The sequence below is a fragment of the Anabrus simplex genome, chromosome 1 (assembly GCF_040414725.1).
Source record: "Anabrus simplex isolate iqAnaSimp1 chromosome 1, ASM4041472v1, whole genome shotgun sequence".
NCBI classification, from domain to species: domain Eukaryota; kingdom Metazoa; phylum Arthropoda; class Insecta; order Orthoptera; family Tettigoniidae; genus Anabrus; species Anabrus simplex.
In genome coordinates this window covers 1,026,936,029-1,026,944,039 of record NC_090265.1, presented here as the reverse complement: position 1 = coordinate 1,026,944,039, position 8,011 = coordinate 1,026,936,029, and positions in this window count along the sequence as shown.

Sequence of the window (8,011 nt, the reverse complement as noted above, 5' to 3'; positions counted from 1 at the left end):
AAAAAATGTTGCAGTTTTCTTCAATCATATAATTTACTTCTATCCTTTTACATCAAAGGAAATCATTTTACAACTTAAGATCTTACAGCAAATAAAACTTTACAGGAAAAGCTAAATAATAATCTTCATAATAGACTGAAACCACAACCGGGTGTCACATTTCTGCTTTTAATCACGTTTGAAGAACACGGATTAAATAATTTTTTCTAGTTTGCCCCAAAATCTCACCAACACTTTTAGGTCTAAAAACTCGCTCATTAGCTTCGTACGAGAGAGAATGTTTTCGGTTGTTGGTTAGAAATGCAGAAATTCCTGGCCATTTACACAAAAGATAGAGAAGTATGCATACCCCCAGTATTAAATAATAATGATTGAAGACTTAAAATGAACGGTAAATTTATTTTATGTTACTTAATTGCTGCTGAACAACGTCCTCTTTTATCACGCATTTCTCCTGCTGTTTGGGCTTTCTTTCTAGTGGACAGGTGCATCACAACTATACTATAGTCTCTGGGAATATTTGCACTTAAGAATTTAAAACCATATCAATATCCACACAGTTGTAAAAGTCCTCTGTTTATATTGATGAGTACAGCGGTGCGAGCATTTTACCAAACAGCTGAGATTTCAACATGCTCCGCTCGCTATAGTGATTCTTTCGCAGACGGCGGCGCCGCTGCTACCTCTAGTGTGTTATTTATTATAACTCTGTAGCATTTTTCAACACGGCCCGTAGTTCTCACTCATTATGTCAGTCGCTCTCACTCTCCCTTCTACCCTCTTCCTTCTCTCTCCTCCTTGTGACATGCACTTGCATACCGCACTATGAAATTACGAATATGGCACGTTCCCATGTAGCGCAGTGGGTTAGCTGTAGGCTACAACCTTTGTGTTTACCATAACAGCTAAGGCTCGAATCCCGTCTCGAACAATCATTTATTCCCAAATGAGTACATCTTTAATAATGTCATTGGATTTACGTCGAAATAACTTCTTTTACGATTTTCGGAGACGCTGAGGTGCCGGAATTTAGTCCCGGAAGATACTTTTACGTGCCGATAAATCTACCGACATGAGGCTGACGTATTTCAGCACCTTCAAATACCACCGAACTGAGCAAGAATAGAACCTGCCAAGTTATTGTCAGAAGGCCGCTCCTCAACCGTCTCTGAGCCACTCAGCCCGACAATTAATACATCGTGATGACGTCAGGCAACGAACACACCAAGTTTCCCCGAGCTAACTTCGATGTTAGATGCTTCACTCCATTATGACATGACAGATAATTCACATGCGTGAAGAGAGCAAATGTTGGCTCTCATCAAACACGCCAGTTTTAGCATTCGTGGATCAGCTGGTGTGGCCTTTCACCTAGGGCTGCTCAGAGATGGATACGGCAGTTGTGGATGCCAGGGGACGTTTGACATCTACCGGGTAATGGTTTAATAATAATAATACTTATTATTATTGTTATTATTATTATTTTTAATGTCGTGTGGCTATTTCTAGCCGAGTGCAGCCCTTGTAAGGCAGACCCTCCGATGAGGGGTAATAATAATAATAATAATAATAATAATAATAATAATAATAATAATAATAATAATAATAATAATAATAATAAACGGCTTTACGTCCCACTAACTACTTTTACGGTTTTCAGAGATGCCGAGATGCCTAAATTCAGTCCCGAAGGAGTTCTTTCACGTGCCAGTAAATCTACCGACACGAGGCTGACGTATTTAAGCAGCTTTAAGTACAGCCAGACGAGCCAGGATCGAACCTGCTAAGCTGGGGTCAGAAAGCCAGCGCCTCAACAGTCTGAGCCACTCAGCCCAGCGGGGTTTATGGTTTAAAGCGTTTTTCTACTAGAGAAGAAGACAACAGATAGAGAAACCCGTTCTTGAACTAGGCGCAGCTCATGCAGGCGACCAAATTTCCTTTATGTCTATACACGGTCCGTAAACGATTACGATAAGCTGGGCTCTACCGCAGAAAAGCTGCAGCCAAAGTGTCCCTCTCCGATGAACAGATGGTCGATCGATGCACCTTTGTCGAGGTGGAATTATTTCCTAATTGGAATCATATGATCCTCTCTAACGAGACTTCTTTCAGTTGGGCGGAAGTCTAGCCCGTTACGACAAAATGTATAGGGCCAAGTGTTCACGCAGTGGTCGCATATCTATATTGTGTTGGGGGTGAATGTCATCTGATGGGGCTGGAGATAGATAACCATCTCACATCGCAGTGGCGGCGATTGGGAATTAGAAGACTGAGAGAATAAATATGTGTAAGTAACAAGGAGTTCCGTGGGTCTGGTGGATTTAGCGAAGATCGGGTAAACAACAAAATATTTAAAAATAACTACAAGGTGGCAAGTGTTTGATGCTTCCAGAGCAAATTTGGACAGATAAGTAAAGTTTACAAACACTAGTTTTTCTCTTTTTAAAATTTTGATTAACCATCATCATCATCATAATCTGTTTATCCTCCAGGTTCGGTTTTTCCCTCGGACTTACCGAGGGATCCCACCTCTACCGCCTCAAGGGCAGTGTCCTGGAGCTTCAGACTCTTGGTCGGGGGATACAACTGGGGATTATGACCAGTACCTCGCCCAGGCGGCCTCACCTGCTATGCTGAACAGGGGCCTTGTGGAGGGATGGGAAGATTGGAAGGGATAGGCAAGGAAGAGGGAAGGAAGCGGCCGTGGTCTTAAGTTAGGTACCATCCCGGCATTCGCCTGGAGGAGAAGTGGGAAACCACGGAAAACCACTTCCAGGATGGCTGAGGTGGGAATCGAACCCACCTCTACTCAGTTGACCTCCCGATGCTGAGTGGACCCCGTTCCAGCCCTCGTACCACTTTTCAAATTTCGTGGCAGAGCCAGGAATCGAACCCGGGCCTCCTGGGGTGGCAGCTAATCACGCTAACCACTACACCACAGAGGCGGACATTTTGATTAATACTGTACAATATAACTATCACCAAAGGAAAAATATACATACGTATTACATTGAAATAGAAGTATTTAGAGAATGTACAAATGATCAGTAATAATTTCATTCAAAAATGGCTTGTTGGAAATAAACACCACACATTGATGATTTGCTCAAGTCCAACCGGAAACAAATTAAAGAAAATTAAGTGATAAAACAACAGTGTTTGTAAAATTGCATTTTATAATTACTGTAATTCCTAGTCTTATGCGACTAGAATGGAATACAATTTTTTATTTTTTCTCCGAAAAATGATGTGTGGAGGGGAGGGAAGGATGTTCGCCACTGTCACATTGGACTAATAATTGGACGTTCTGCAGAATACTGTGGTTGCGGGTGTGTGAGAGAGTGCAAGAAAATCGTGCGAGAAAAGTCCCAAATCCACACGAGCGGTCGTGTTCAAGCTAGTTTTCTGAGCATGACACTCTATTGAATTGTGTGGGAAACGTGGTAACGCTATATAAAGAAACACTGGCTTCACGCTCCTCCGCGTTCGAATGATGCTTTGTGGGGCGTTATGTTGGACGCGTGGTAGTAGATCGCCCTCGACGAGGAATAACTTCGGAAACTCGTTATGCTAATGCCAGGTCGGCATCAGCTCCGACAAGTTGTTCAAGCCAATGGATATTGGACGAGGTATTAAGTCCTGTCTAAAAGAGTCCTTTTCATGAATAATGTGATGAAAAGCATAATGCCTGATTTCGCAATGAAAATGAAATGAAATGGTGTATGGCTTTTAGTGCCGGGAGTGTCCGAGAACAAGTTCGGCTCGCCAGGTGCAGGTCTTTCGATTTTACTGCCGTAGGCGACCTGCGGGTCGTGATGAGTATGAAATGATGATGAAGACGACACACACACCCAGCCCCCGTGCCGGACAAATTCACCAATGATAGTTAAAATTCCCGACCCTGCCGGGAATAGAACTCGGGACCCCTGTGAACAAAGGCCAGCACGCTAACCATTTAGCCATAGAGCCGGACTTCGCAATAAATATAAATACACATGTATTTGATCCACATAACGCCGACCTCGATAGCTGAAGTCGCTTAAGTGCGGCCAGTGTCTAGTATTCGGGAGATGGTGGGTTCGAACTCCACTGTCGGCAGCCCTGAAGATGGTTTTCCGTGGTTTCCCATGTTCACACCGGGCGAATGCTGGGGCTGTACCTTAATTGAGGCCACGGCCGGTTCCTTCCCACTCCTAGCCCTTTCCTGTCCCATCGTCGCCGTAAGACCTATCTGTGACGGAGCGACTTAAAACAACTTCTAAAAAGAAAGATCCACACAACACTCTAAAAATTAAAAAACTAAAGCGATGCATAGAGTGGGATTTAAATCCTCGCTCTTAGACAGGCTGGTACGCCTCTTCGAAGCTCACTGAAACTCGCATTATCACGCTATTCAGCACTGTGTGTGACACGTAGCAGGAATATTTACACTTCTGTAGCAGTCCTTCGAGAGATCAGTGATAATAAACTACGCGCTCATTGCAAACATTCGGAGTTGAAATGTAAATACTTTAGTACTGTGCAGTTACAGAACAGAGTAACGGAGTCCAGTAAAAAAGATAATGCCGATCGATACCATTACTCCAACCCCGTATATCGTGGTTGATAACCAACGACCTTTCCCCTCCACTAACACTAACACACCGAAAAGTACTCCACATCGAGCTTCACTTGCATGCTTGTCTATCACTTCACATAGTTATTCTACCATTATGAGAGTTTCTCGTCCATTTCATGGCGTACTTTTATGTTACTCATTGTGTACTGACAGTTGCATGTCGTCAGGAGCTTGTCGTTTAACAATATGCAAATTGCATCACTCTTTGTTATAATGTCTCACCCGAGGACGATGATACCCGATACAAGACTGTTAAAATTTTTCGTACGTCAGTTTTTGATTTTTCAACTGTACGCGTAACTCTTGATGCCATAATCCTCTTATATAAACAATATCAGTATATATAGCCGGGCTCCATTGACGTATCTTAACTATCTCAAAGTGAAGATCAATTGTATGTGTACCAGTTTGAATCTGTATTCCCTGAGTAAGTCCAGTTTCCAAATTTCGAGTTCTTAGTGACTTACTCAATTCTAGTAGTTTTACATTTATAAGGTGATGGGAAGTTGTTCTCAAATATTCCTCCATACTGCTATATTTATGACTTTACAGTTACTTAAACATTTGAAATTCGCTGATTATAGCTAGGGGAATCACACATGTTTAACAATGTTCGTAACAGCTCATCCATCTCTTTGACATATTGGCGGATCTTAAATATTTGTATCAAGAGAACTGAAGGTTTCGTAAAGCCTAAAATTCTAGAAGACAGTCGACTTGCTTTGATAATGTGCAGAGGAGCGAAATTCGTCCTATCGCCAGGAAGACAAATAAAATTATATTGGAAATAAATAAATACATAAATAAAATATAAAATAAAAAAGAGAGGATTTACCACATATAACATCTATCGCAATGTTTGCGATGAGCCGTTTACAGAACGGCATGAACAAGGACGATACCATGCCAAATTCTCCTACCATTAGGACGTTCACTTCGATCTCCTCCAAGTAGTACTTATCCTTGTGGAAAGACACTGTTGGAATATAAGTATTAATTTTTTTGCTGTTTTGCTATTTTGCTTTACGTCGCACCGACACAGATAGGTCTTATGGCGACGATGGGACGGGAAAGGCCTAGGAATGGCAAGGAAGCGGCCGTGGCCTTAATTAAGGTACAGCCCCAGCATTTGCCTGGTGTGAAAATGGGAAACCACGGAAAACCATCTTCAGGGCTGCCGACAGTGGGATTCGAACCCACTGTCTCCCGGATGCGAGCTCACAGCTGCGCGCTCCTAACCGCACGGCCAACTCGCCCGGTATAAGCATTCTTTTTCTCAGCGCATACTTCAAAAGGCAGAAGTATTCAGTTGGTTACAAGGATAATGTCCAGATAGAGGAGGTGCGTAATACTAACCTATGATAACGACATTTACAATAAGATGCAAAAGTGGAAAACTAAAAAAGCAGTTGGAATTGATAAGATTTCTGGCGATGTAATAAAGACAATGGGTTGGGACATAGTACAGTAAGTTATTTGAAGTACTTATTTGATTATTGTTTGCATGAAGGAGCTATACCAAATGAATGGAGAGTTGCTATATTTTGGGAAAGCATCATTTCTGATTATATATATATTTGCTAGTGGCTTTACGTCGCACCGACACAGATAGGTCTTATGACGAAGATGGGATAGGAAAGGCCTAGGAGTTGGAAGGAAACGACCGTGGCATTAATTAAGGTACTGCCCTAGCATTTGCCTGGTGTGAAAATGGGAACCCTGGAAAACCATATTCAGGGCTGCCGACATTGGGATTCGAACCCACTATCTCCCGGAATTCAAGCTCACAGCCGCGCGCCCCTTACCACACGGCTATCTTGCCCGTCTGATTATATTAGACGTGTTTGCGAAATTAATTATTGGTGCGATAGAAGACAGTTCGGGTTTAGGAAAGGTAATTACACTGAAGGTCATTTTGTAGGATTCCAGGGTGGTATAGCAGATATCTTGGATTCAGGAGGTCCAATGGACTATATCGCGATTGACCTATGTAATGCATTTGATAGGGTAGATTATGTGAGACCACTGGTAAAAATGAGTGCAATTGGACCAGACAAAAGAGTTACTGAATGGGTGGCTGTATTTCTACAAAATAGAACTCAAAGAAATAGAGTAGGCGAAGCGTTATCTGACCCTGTAATAATTAAGGGCGTAATTCCTCGAGGCAATATTATTGGACCTTTTTTCATATATATATAAATGATATGAATAAAGAAGTGGAATCATAGATACGGCTTTTTGTGGTTGATGCTATTCTCTATAGAGTAATAAATTACAAGATTGTGAGCAACTGCAAAATGACCTCGATAATGTTGTAAGATGGACAGTAGGCAGTAGTATGATGATCAACGGGTCTTAAAAGTCAGATTGTGAGTTTCACAAATAGGAAAAGTCCTCTCAGTTTTAATTACTGCGTTGATGAGTTGAAAGTTCCATTTGGGGATCATTGCAAGTACCTAGGTGTTAATATAAGGAAATATCATCATTGGGGTAATAACATAAATAAATGACATAAATATGATTTTAAAGAAATGAGGGTATTTATGGGTTGTAGTAAGGATGTAAAGGAGAGGGCATATAAGTCTCTGGTAAGACCCCAACTAGAGTATGGTACCAGTGTATGAGACCCTCACTAGTACTACTTGATTCAAGAACTGGACAAATCCAAAGAAAATCACCTCGATTTGTTCTGGGTGATTTCCGACAAACAAGTAGCGTTATGAAAATGTTGCAAAGTTTGGGCTGTGGAGACTTGGGATAAAGGAGACGAGATGCTCGGCTAAGTGGTATGTTCCGAGCTGTCAGTGGAGAGATGGCGTGGAATGACATTAGTAGACGAATACTTTTGAGTGGTGTCTTTAAAACTAAGAAACATCGCAACGTGAACATAAAGTTGGAATTGAAGGGGACAAATTGGGGCAAATATTCTTTTTTCAGGAATAGAAGTTACGGATTGGAATAACTTACCAAGGGAGTTGCTCAATAAATTTCCAATTTCTTTTCAATAATTAAATAAAATGGTAGGAAAACAATAAATAGGGAATCCTCCACCTGGGAGACTGCCCTTAATGCAGATCAGTAGTGATTGATTGATATGCTACACTTCTTCAGGCTGGCTTCTAAGGTTTTAGGATGGGATGGTAAGACTAATTACGTATATTCTTTCCTTTTGTTGTTTAAACCTTTTACACCAATACGCTTTGTGTTGCCGAAAGGTGATATTCCATTGACCTCTTCGTGCGCAATAAAGCTCTTCCTCCACAGTTCAACGGCAATTAATGATGGGATTTTATGATGTCCAGAGTTCCTCAGTACTTCACTGTACAAGCATTTTCCAAGGCCATGATCCATCGTTAGGTTCTGAGACATCATTGATTGAGTCCGGCTCCATGG